Source organism: Pinus tabuliformis, chromosome Q, assembly GCF_031772625.1.
Source record: "Pinus tabuliformis cultivar Carrire ecotype Pingquan chromosome Q, CPIR1, whole genome shotgun sequence".
In the NCBI taxonomy this organism is placed as follows: Eukaryota; Viridiplantae; Streptophyta; class Pinopsida; order Pinales; family Pinaceae; genus Pinus; species Pinus tabuliformis.
In genome coordinates, this window is record NC_142296.1 from 1,323,774,038 (window position 1) to 1,323,786,343 (window position 12,306).

The window sequence follows — 12,306 nt, forward strand, 5'->3', positions numbered from 1 at the left end:
CACCTGCTCGTCAGGTTTAACAGTCCTGCCTTCTCCACACCTCACAGCCATTGGCGTAGCTCCAACTCTATAACTCCCAGCGGTGTGTTTTTCTTCTGGCGCATGAGCTGTACGGTTTCCAAATGTGGGAATTTCCCATGGTCTGCGAGATCCCGGCCTTCAAATTTTAATATTGTCACTCGCCCCAAGTGCAATCCGTCAAAAACGATGTCGTCGGGGAGCAGTGAGGTCTGCAGAAAGCTCTTGCTCTCATCTAGGTCCTTGGGAACCCTTGCTTTCCCCTTCTGCGGAGGAATATACATGAGCAACCTGGTCAAAGGGTTTGCACCCTAGGTTTCCACCTCCATCTCTACGTCCTCTTCCTCCTCTACCAGGATTTCTTCAAGGTCTTCCTTCTCCTCATCAACTTCCAAATTGATCGCCTTCCCCTTTTCTTCCATGGTGAGCCTCTTCCTCCTCTACCAAGATTTCTTCAAAGTCTTCCTCCTCCTCATCAGCTTCCAAATTGATCGCCTTCCCCTTTTCTTCCATGGTGAGCTTCATCCTTAACAGATTCCTGGGGGACACGCGCACCAGTACCATAGGTTGCTTGTCTTTCTTAGGTCTCGGTGTGCGCAGCAATTTAGGAATTTCTACAACTATCTTGGCACTTTCTAGGGCTTCGCCTACCGTCAAGGCCTACGCGACCTCCTCAGCAGCCATTGCTCCAGTATCCATGGCTTCCTTAGGTGCTGCCATACTGCTATTTCACAATTCTCTCAACGGCTCGGGTAAGTGCTCAAACAACGACTTCGACTTCAAAAGATCAAACAAATATAGGTTCATGAATCTTTGGGCGTGCAACAACTCAATTCTCAAATGGCCAAGTGTTGTTTTCTAGGCATCCCTTTGCAATTTATAGCGCCTTTTGAATTCAAATTCAACGATTCCCCCCATTTTCGTTTCATTAATGCTCCCTTGGCGGCAGATTTTCCCAAATCTAGCCCATAAAGTTCGCCTTAAATGCCTGTCGCTCACTCCATTTGGTCTCAAGCCAAGCATCACATCATGAATAGTGACTGTAACAGTCACTTTCCAGCCAACCTGCGCAGCAGCGCAGCTACCCTCGCGTTGTCACGGACCCTGTGACACTTCGCTATTGTGCACAGTCTTGACTTCGCGCAGCTCTCGAGCAGAGTAGTTTATAGTCTCGCACCTTCTTTCAGTTGCGTGGAGTGCTAAGACTGTGCTTCCTGTGGCTAGTCAGATGGTCAGGCCACCTGTGTATAGCTTCAAATGACTGCCATTGACTTTTCCTGGGAAGAGTTCTCCATTTAATTTCACCAACTGCACCATGCCACCATCTGTGATCTCCTTGATAACATATGGTCCCAACCAATGCGTTCTGATCTTCCTTGGGAATTTATCAAACTTACTATCATACAAAAACACTAAATCATTCACCTTGAAGGTGCGCAACTTAATATGTCAATTGTTCCAAGGCTTTTCGCGTTGCTTTTGCACCTGCTGGTGAAATCCAGCCAAAAACCATTCTTCTTCAAGCTCCTCCAACTACGCGAGCCTCTCCTCTAGGGCTCCACGGTCTGTCATACCTGTAAGCGCCATTATGCGCAGACTAGGTACGATGTACTCCATAGGCATTACAGCTTCTACTCCATAGACAAGCCGAAAAGGTGTTTGTCTCGTCAGTTTCTTGCATGTCATCCTATAAGCCCATAATATTGCGGGTAGGTCCCAATCACTTCGTTGCACATTGCATACCTTAGTCAACGCAGTATCTAGTACTTTGTTAAACACTTCTACTATCTCGTTAGCTTGTGGGTGATACGGTGTGCTTTTATGATGATACACCTAAAACTCTTCTATCAACGTGTTGATCGTCTCGTTCAGGAAATGTGTATTGCTATCACTCATCAAGATTTTTTGACATCCAAATCACGTTAATACGTGTTCAAACAGAAACTTCACGGTCGTTGCGGCTGTGCAATCTTTTACCGGCTGTGCTTCTGCCCAACAAGTTAGGTACTCTGTCGCAATGATAATATATATTGTGCCTGTCTTTCCTTGAGGTTTGATAGGTCCTACAAAGTTGATCACCCAGTTTTCAAAGGGTTGCAACGTCATTTGCGGATTCAAACACATCTCGTCCCTCCGCGATGGCTTACCTATTCCTTGACATACATCACAAGCCTTGTAATATGCTTTTAAATCCTGATGAAAGGTCGGCCACCAGAACCCTGTGCGGAGAATCTTTTGCGCGGTTGCTCTCCCTGCATAATTTCCTCCCGCAACGCCCCCATGAGCATTTGTGAGGATATTGCTTCGTTTAAACTCATGCACATACCTTCACAGTATCTCGTCATTCCCCATCTTATATAGGTGCCCCGCAATGACAGATAAATCTGTAGCGCGCACCACTAGTTCCTTCTTCTGCTGGACAGAGTACCCTTTCGGCGCAGCTCTAGTCATGAGAAAATGAATTATATCTTCAAAATGTCCATCTACTATGCACACAGTAAAGAGCTATGCATTGGGCAATCCTTCCTCCAGACTAGTAGGTTCCTCTCCTGTCTCAATGAGCGATAGGTTATATAGTCCCACATTCAATTGTCCAAGCTTCAGAACAACTTCAAAATCATATTCTTGGAACAATTAAATCCATCTCCATATGTGCCCCCACAACACAGGCTTATTGACCAAGTATTTTAGTGCGGAATGATCTGTATACATCTTGAAGTGTCCCCTAGCAAGTGGTGTCGATACTTCTGGAGTGCATACACCATAGCCAGTCCCTCACATTCAGTGGTGGAATAATTCTTTTTTGCTTTAGATAATCTGCGACTGGCGAATGCGATAGGGTGATCCAATCCTTCTCCACCCTCCTGTGTTATCACTGCCCCCAGCGCTATGCTCGGCACATCAACATGGACATGAACCCCTTATTTCCAGTTCAGAAAGACCAAAATCGGCGCAGTGACCATCTTTTCTTTCAATACATCGAGGATTTTCTTACATTCATCGTTCCAGCAGAACGTGACATCCTTTTTCAATATATTTTCCATCAGTGCGGTGATCTGGGCGTAGCTTTTGATGAACTTCCTGTAGTACTCCGTATGCCCCAGAGTAGCGCGCAGCTGTTCCGCACTCTGTGTGCTTGCAAATTGAGAATCACCGCGATTTTCGCAGGTTATACCATCATCCCTTGTCTACAAACCACATGCCCGAACAGGTTCCCAAAAGGGATGAGGAACGTACACTTCTTGAGGTTGAGCACGATTTGGTATCTTCGGTGTGTATCCAGCATCAAGCGCAGGTTCGCTACATGGAACCTAACCAGCCCGAATACAGTCCAGTCGTCAAAATAGACCTCTAATAATTTATGAATATATTCATGAATGCTGCAAAAAGTACAGGAGAAAAGATAGGAAGCGAATTCTTCAATCCAAATGGCATGATAGTATATTGAAAGCAACCCCACTCAGTCACGAAGGTTGTCTTGCTCCTATCTTCCGACGCGATTTTGATCTGGTAGTACCCTGAGAACCCATCAGTGAAAGAATATGCTTCCTGACCACCTACATTTTCCAACATCTCATCTGTGAACGGAGTTGGGAATGGATCATGTACACACGCGTCATTCAACTTTCTGAGATACACACATATTCTTATTTCTTCCAGCTGCTTCTTCTCTTGTACCACCATCGGGCTTACCCAATCAGATTCCTCCACAGGCTCAATGATGCATGTCACGAGCATCTTGTCTAGTTCTATGCGGACCATCTCCTTGTATTTCGAATTTAAGTGATATGGCCTCTGCTTAACTGGCTTCACGTCGGGTTTTAACTTGATCTTCATTACTCCTAAATCTCTAATTATTCCCTTCAAATACATAAATTTGGTCGGGAATAGGTCCTGATATTTACGGAGTAATTTAGCGACCTTATCCACCATCGGGTCATCCCAACAGTCTCCAATCTTCACAATTTTAGGTTCTACCTCCATACCAATATTCACCTGCTTAGTATTCACTGGCGCGGTTATGTCAAGGTTCTCAATCTGTGGTCCCTAAACCTCACGGTGGCCTTCTGTTTCTGGAATGTTAATTTCCATGGATCTTCATCTTCTTCTTTAGCAATTACGTTATAACATTCCAGCACGCAATTCTGCTGAGTAGCCCATTTAGGCTGAATCGATTCTACTGTCCTATGGTATCCTAAATATGGCTGCTTTCACCTCTTGTAGAGCTTCATCAATATTGTCCCGCTCATCCTCAAAACTGAAGGTCATCACGAACCCTTCGCGCAGAACATCACATTCACTTGTCTCATGGTGGAGCTCTGTTTCCATATACCAGTTCATTGGTATAACATCCAAAGTATGACAGAACAGGTGTACCCACTCAGGCTGTGGCTTTTCCCCATAAGCCTGCTTCCATCTAGCTAGATGCATGCGCGAATCATCCTTCCCATTGTACTTATCTGTCAGTCGCACCCTAGGCTTCCCAAATCATAAGCGCATCATTCCCCTACACTCGTGCCAGTTGTCAAAGCTCCTTTTGTGCGTACCCTACCACCTCGTGGGCGTAGCCGCAATACCCAATCCAAGGCCTGGAAGCATTGCTTTTTCGGCACCTCTCTTTCGAATTTATTCAAGAAGGTGTCTACTTTAGTTAGGTCGTCGTAATTAGGCAAGTCTCTTACTTCTGTCAATACGCAGCGCAGCGACCTTGTCATCATATTACAATTCAGTGTAGTTACCTCATGTAACCGATTTTACCATCACTGTGTTTCCTCGTCTGAATCCGAAGTACAGGAGCTTTCGTGCTCCCATGCAATCCGTCCATCCGCAATGGGATTCACCCAATCCTGGTCTCGTGTTGTTATCTTATAGATGCAGTCCAAATCATCATCACTTTCATAGTCACGCACCGGCTCTATATAGTGTGATCCTTCAGCAGAGTCCCGGGGTATAACTATGCGTAGTGACTTCTTCTCAAAAATCATCTTGCACTTCTTCAGATTAATCACCCTGTTCATGTCAGTGGCCCAATCAATTCCTAAGAGCGCGGGGTAGGGATTGTTTTCATCAACAATCTCTATCACTTCATAGTCTACTAGCACGCTCGCTCCCTCAATATCCACAGTGATTCCCTGCAATCGCCCCATGGGTATTATCTTATGTTGCTTCGCCATTCGCAGTTGAATAGGATACCATTGTAGCGTAGGTCTCCCTATTCGCTCCCATGTCTGCTTCAGCAGAACATTCGCATCCAATCCTAAATCTAGAAGTACTTGATCCATTTCGTATTCTCCAATTTGCGCGGTTAGTCTCATTTATCTTCCCGTTCTTGTCTTATGTTTTCCAATCTTCCTGACTACGCACGGTTCTCCTGGCGCAGTCCAAGCGCATCTATTAATGAGTTCCTATAACCCTTTTATTGTCTTACTGTCACACAGTAGCTTCATACATGTTTCCAAGAACGTTGTGAGAATGGATGGGTCCATCTTCGGCTCTAGTCTATCTTTGCTTCCTGAAGTGGAGGCCCCAGCGAAGCTCTTCTTAACTTCCATGAAGGTTTCCCAGGTGCGCTCCAAATCAAACTCTACTTCCTTCACTGAATATTTGCGAACCCAAGTACTATCCTCTGGTTGTTTGCCTTTGTAATCTCTTGTTGCGATTACACTTTGGAGCACAATGTTCACATTTGGATCTTCCTCGCGCGGCTCAGACCTCATCATCTACAAGTTCTAAGTCGGGGGAGGTGGTAGCACTCCTTCATCGCATATCCTAGCTATCAGCATAGGACAATCTTTTGTCTCATGATCAAACAAGTTGCAATACAAAGCATAATGTCCTGGCCCTCCACAATTGTAGCATATCAACTACCTATGACCTCTTCCAGGTCCTCCTCCGCCTCGGCCTCATCCACGCCCTTGAAATCCTGTTCGCGCCACTCCTACATTCTGGTCTAGTTGTCATGATTCAGCCTGAACTCTGTAGGTGGGAGTTCTATCCATCATCAACTCATTGCTTCTACAAGTGCGCTCATCGTGTCCCATAGACCTACAAAAGTTACAGAACAATTGCTACAAATTGTGTGTATACTTTTGTAACAAATGGCAATTGTCTATAACATGTTTTCCACCTATTTGACAAATCGCGCACCACAAAGCAGGTGTTGTGCTAGGTCCTGTTTGCGCTTCCCTTAACGGCATCAGTCCTCCTCCTGCGAGGTAATTCACAAAAACTGGGCAGTGGTCCTTGTCATGACCTTGACCTTTGCATTTTACGCACACCTCGTCGCGCACTTCTAGTCGAGTTGTCCTGTCCTGTTTTAGACTCTGCATTTCAAGGCATAAATTCTTCAGTTGCGCGTGGATCTGATGAATTCCCAAGTTGGTATCCTGCATTGGGGTCTCATGCAGCCTCCTCGCAATCTTTAAGGCCTATGCCTGAGTTGTTAACTTCTGCTGTGATAACGCACTCCTTAGATGTGGTGTTAGTGACGCTACAAACCATTCAGGATGTTGTCCATCCGTCAGATTCATATTAGCTTCGTGAATCATGCATTTCAGTCTCTAATCCAACTCCCAAGGAGTCTCTCCTGGTAGCATCATGATCTATTTGAATCCAATGATCGACTGTGCTTCAGACTTCAGCCTGCTAAATTCTTTGTTTAGCGTTGCTTGGATATCCACGATCCTTGCATTTGGATTATCATTGGAGTGCTTAATATACCAGGTCAGCGCGCGGTCCTGCAGGCCGCTAACCAGTGTCACTTTCTTTATATTGTCATCTATAACTCCTTGTGCTTCCCATACAGCTCTTTGAACACATGCAACTTTATCGTGCTTGCCATATTGAATCGCGGTGGTGGCGAAGATGGCACGGGTGAAGATGGAGGTGATGGTGACGAAGCTGGTGGAGGTGTGGGTGAGGGTGGTATTCGCGGAATTCTTTGCCTTATCAAATGGATCGCACTTCACTACGAGACGTTCGCGAGCTCTTCCTCGTCCCCTCGCGGAGGTGAAATCAAGTGGCTAGTTTCTAGTCCCTTATTTCCTTCGTTCTTGTAAGCTTTTCCACTTCACGTAGCCCCGAACATTAAGGTAACTGCATAACCCTCTTTTCGCACAATAGCATTTTAATCCAAGTATTCAAAGATTGTACGTACTTACCTCACAGTCCTTTGAGAAAGCATCACTCTGCCTCGTTGTAGCTGACTAAGGTGTCGACCGCGAACTTAGTAATGAATCCTCCTATAATCCGGTTGAGTCAATGATCAATGGCGCGCGCAATCTTATCCTTCGATGCTTCCAACCTTCATACTAATTCTGGGGTCCACACAATAGGATTGTCAGGTTTCCACCTTCCTTGGCTATCTACTAGCTTCGCGATCCACTCGTACATCTCAGTAGGGAGAGATGTGAAGAAGATTTCATGGATCTCTGTGTATAGGTATCAGTCTAACCACTCTTCTTTTGATAGTCGCGGGTCCCTGTTTTCCTATGCCACGAACTCGTGAAATATTCTGTCCAACCAGCCTTCAATTTCCTTCTTAGTTGAATTCCAATTATACGACATCAGACATATCTATGCAAATTTTGGTCCCAACAATGGAACCATTTGTTGGCTTGACGGGGCCTGACCTAGGTTCGAAGTTATATAGCCAAACAAATCCCTACACTACTGGCCCTTTTGGCATTAGCCCGCGGGGCACAGACTGAAGTCTCACCCGAAGCAGTATGGGGGGATGTTGGAACCAAGTTTCGCACCCTTGAGATGTCTAAGGGGTCAATTTAGTCCAACTGTGCCTACCTTCATGCAGGTCACTCCGCACACTGTGCTGACCTGTGAGACCTTTGCAATCTGTTATAATCGCCTTCGCATAGCCCTAACCGAAGGTTGAGATGCTTTCCTGCTGCTATGGCAACGATCTGCGCTATTTCCCTAAATTATACCACGGATCTTACTTATCTTCTTACAAAGGTTAGTTAACTTCGCATAAACATATATTTGATCTCGCATTCACTTATTCAGCATATTCATACATGTTCGCACACCATATAAATAGCAAAAATGTAATTTATACCCAATACATTCAATGTGGAAAACAGGAAATAAATACACAGGAACGATATAAAACTTCTCTTTATTAATGCTTCAATGATTACAGACTCAACCTTACATGCGCACTCAGCTGCAAGGTTCCACGCAATTAGTTGCGGACTACTAGGCCTCTGCGCACTCAGTTGCAGAGCCTTATCGTACTCTATGACCCAAAACTAGTCTTTACGCTTTAGATACGACTCAACTCTTCATCCTTAGACTTCTTAGATGTATCCCATTATTTATTTACACTTAGAGCCTCACTCTATTTATACAATCCCATGGTCCGCGGACCATGGGTAGATCTCTACAGCCAACATTACATTACAAAATTAAGGGAGAACAACCCTATGATTCATTTACAAGCTACGCGCTCTACGCCCACAAAATGCAGTCTTTACATCAAAGTTACAATTTTTGACCAAAAACTGGGCTCTAAGCCCCAAAACTTTCCTTGGGGGATCTCGCATACAATTACTAGGGTTTTGAAGCATGAAATGTTAGTGATGGTTGATCAGTTCATTTATGTTGGTTGTTGTTTGTAAATGATGTGTCTCACATAATGATCTATGTTTGACAATACTGGTTGGGTTGAACTAATTGTGGAAAGAAATGTTTACTAAGTGATGATGTTGTCGTATAATGATCTGTATGTGGTCTTGTGATATGTAATGGGTTTCGTATGTGTATAGTGATCGTTTCAGTGTGACAGTGATTCAGATTCAGGTATCAATATTTTTGAGATCTATACGTAGGTATTCTTCAGGAGAAGTGTGTACATACGCAGGTAAGACTAAGAAAAGTAGCGTATACAATCTAATATATGCTTAATTAGCATTTGTAGTGGCAACAATTCGTTCATGTGATGGGTAACAGTGTTTGGCTTGGTATATTGATGAGTGGCTATGCATTGGCATGATCTGTTCTAATCTGGTTTGATTTAGTTGCATTGGTTACATTGGTTGATTTGATGATTCAATTGGTTCAATATTTGAGTAATTGATTTTAGAATGGTTAAAAATGGATCCAGTTTGAAACATTCTAAAAAGTGATCCATAAAGAGCTGAGGATACTAGTCTTCAGAAAGGGGATTGTAGTTCCCTTCTAATAGGAGCTGGAAAATGAGAGAAGGTTGTAGTCTTCTGTAGGTAGGAGCCTACGTACTGGTTAAAGTCTGAACCAGTACAAGATTGTAAGAAGATTATTTTATTTTTAAAAGAAGATAGAGACAACAGCAGTGGTGGTTTTCTCCCACATTGGGTTTCCACCTGAAATCTTGGTGCTCATGTGTGTTGATGTGTTTCTTATGTGTTGATGATCTATTTGCTCTCTATTACTCGTAGTTTCTGCTCAATATATGTTTTAATGAAGTAATGATGCATCGGTTAAAGATTAACAGACGAAGAACTATATGTAAAGCTAGTTGACTGGATATATGCAGTTTGCTTTCATCATAGTCATGTACGTACGCGGGTTCACTGAATAACAGTCTCGTATATAATTGGAATAAGAAAAGTAAAGTTGAAGTAAGTTTTAAAACACTGATTCACCCCTACCCCCCCTTTTAGTATTTTTCCTAACACGTCCTACATATCAAATAATGATAACAACCAAGAATAAAATGTATTATTGGTCGAGAATGAAGAAGAATATTATTGAATCCATTTCCAGGTGCATAGAATGCCAACAAGTCAAAGTAGAATGCAAGCACCTGGTGGGATTGCTACAACCAATCCCAATTCCTGAGTGGAATTTGGAAGTCATATCTATGGAATTCATCGTAGGATTTCCAAGGACATCCAAGTAGCATGATGTCATTATGGTGGTAGTGGAAAATTTGAGTAAGGCAAATCAATTTATAGTTGTCAAGTCCACCCACAAGGTCATTAATATAGATCATATTTTCAAAAGGGGAATATTAAAATTGCATGGCATACCCAAGAATATCATCTCAAACTAGGATGCCAATTTCACTTTCAATTTTTAGAAGGCATTGTTTGCTAGTTTTTTGACCCATCTAGCTTTTAGTAAAGCATATCATTCTCAGGTAGATGGCCAAACTGAAAGATTTAACAAAATTTTAGAGGGCATGTTGAGGATGTACGTCATGCATCATCCAAAGAGTTGGGAAGAGCTCATGCCATTGGTTGAATTTTCATACAACAATGGGTACCAAGAGTCACTAAATATGAGCCCTTTCGAGGCATTGTATTGCAGAAAATGCAACACTCCCATTAGTTGGGATGATCCAATGAACAGAGTGATTCTTGGATTAGACATGCTAAAAGAAATGAAGCAAGAAGTTCTCATTATCAGGCAGAAATTGAATGTGTCCCAAGATAGGAAAAATAGGTATTCAAATCAGTAGTAAATGCACAAAGAATTCCAAGTGGGAGAACATATATGTCTTTGCATCGGACCAAGGAAGAGCTCACTAAAAGTGGGGTCTTGTACTAACTTAGCACCTAGGTTTTGTGGATCGTTTCAAATTTTGGAAGGAGTGGGACTATTGGCTTAATGGTTGGCCTTACCACCCACAGTGAAAGCATACAATGTATTTCACATTTCTTTGCTTGAAAAGTATGTACGTGACACTAATAATGTTGTTGATTGGTTTATGATACATGCGAAATCCCGGGGAGAATTCCAACCAGAACCAATGTGTACTCTGGATCGGAGATAGACCATGCTCCAGAATCAACTAATAGAATTGGTCACAGTGTAATGGAAGCACTTGGACCAGATGAAGCAACCTAGGAGATGGAAAATCAAATGAGGGTACTCTACCTGTTTTTGTTTAATGTATAAACATATGTAAGAGTTGTACATATATAACTTAGTATTTATTTTTGTTTTCCATTTATAGAACATCGAGGATAGTGTTCCCTTAAGGGGGTGGGGTATATAACATCCCTTTTAATTTCACCCCATATATAAAGTTATGATTGGGTAAGCATCAGCATGGGACTAGCAAACACAATTGATTTTGAACACATGAAAAATTAACATAAAATAATTGGTTGTTGACTAAAGGAGTGGGAAACATGGATCCAAATACTAAGGGGCATGGAATTTTTTTGTGTCATGAGTAGGCCATAGCCATCCGCATTTAATTTCCTTAACAACTTGTCGACCAACCCAACCACCATGCTAACATGATTAAAGAGATGGGGCATATGGGCAGAGGACTGCACCCATCCCCATCCCCTTTGTGAATTGAGGTGAGGAGAGTCACAACCTCAAGAAGAAAAGAGATAATTTGATGGGGAAGGCGACAGAAAATGAAGATTAGGAAAAGAACGTGAGCAAAAAAGATAGAAAAGAAGCATTCAATTGAATGCAAGCATGAAGGAACAATGTTGGAGTTGTTAGCACTCAGGTTGTTCCCAAAAGTTGTAAGAAAGGGAATGCGACTGAGGTAACCACAGACCAATCTTTTAGATACAGATTCTAGCCAATTTGCATCCAGAGAGGGCTCTCTCTTTATGATTCAGCTTTTTTTGAAATGTGTTAGGCTAGTTATGAAGTTCAAGGGTTTTGTTTTGGGTTTGGTTGGTGAAATTCAATAGAACAGTGAGGCAAACTGAATAGTTCAGTCCATTGGGCATGATGGAGTCAAAGAAGGATGGCTTTCTGGATTCGGTTTCTTAACAGATGATGGTATCACAGAGCAAGTTAGTCAAACATGGAACAAATATAGGCTGGAATCAGATGGAATGGACTCAAATGGATGAAGGGCAGTTAAGAATCCTTCAACACATTGAAAGAGAGAAAATGGATGATTACTGGTAAGGAGCAATTAAGAATTCATCAGAAGTTGAGGCTTCAGCATAATTTTCCTGGAATGGGGGCCTAATATTTTGGTCAGGCCCAGCCTTTCCAGTATTAGGGTTTTGGTTTTTCCTGAAATTTGGATTTCTCCCAGTATTGCTCGGTTGACCATCCCAAGGGGATTTCCTCTCAATTGTTTCTACTCTATCACCAAGTCTATCCATTCCTTTAATAATAGCATCTAATTTCTGTTCAAAGGTAGAAGGTTCTTCTTTGAAAGGTGTCCTCCTTTCAGCTCTGGCTCGAGCTCGTTTAGAAATCAGGTTGGCCTCAACGCTGACAGTTATACTCTGCATCTCTTCTAAGTCTCGAGGAGCTCTTTCCCAAAGTTGGTATGCCATATCAGAATCGAATGCATCAGGGAAT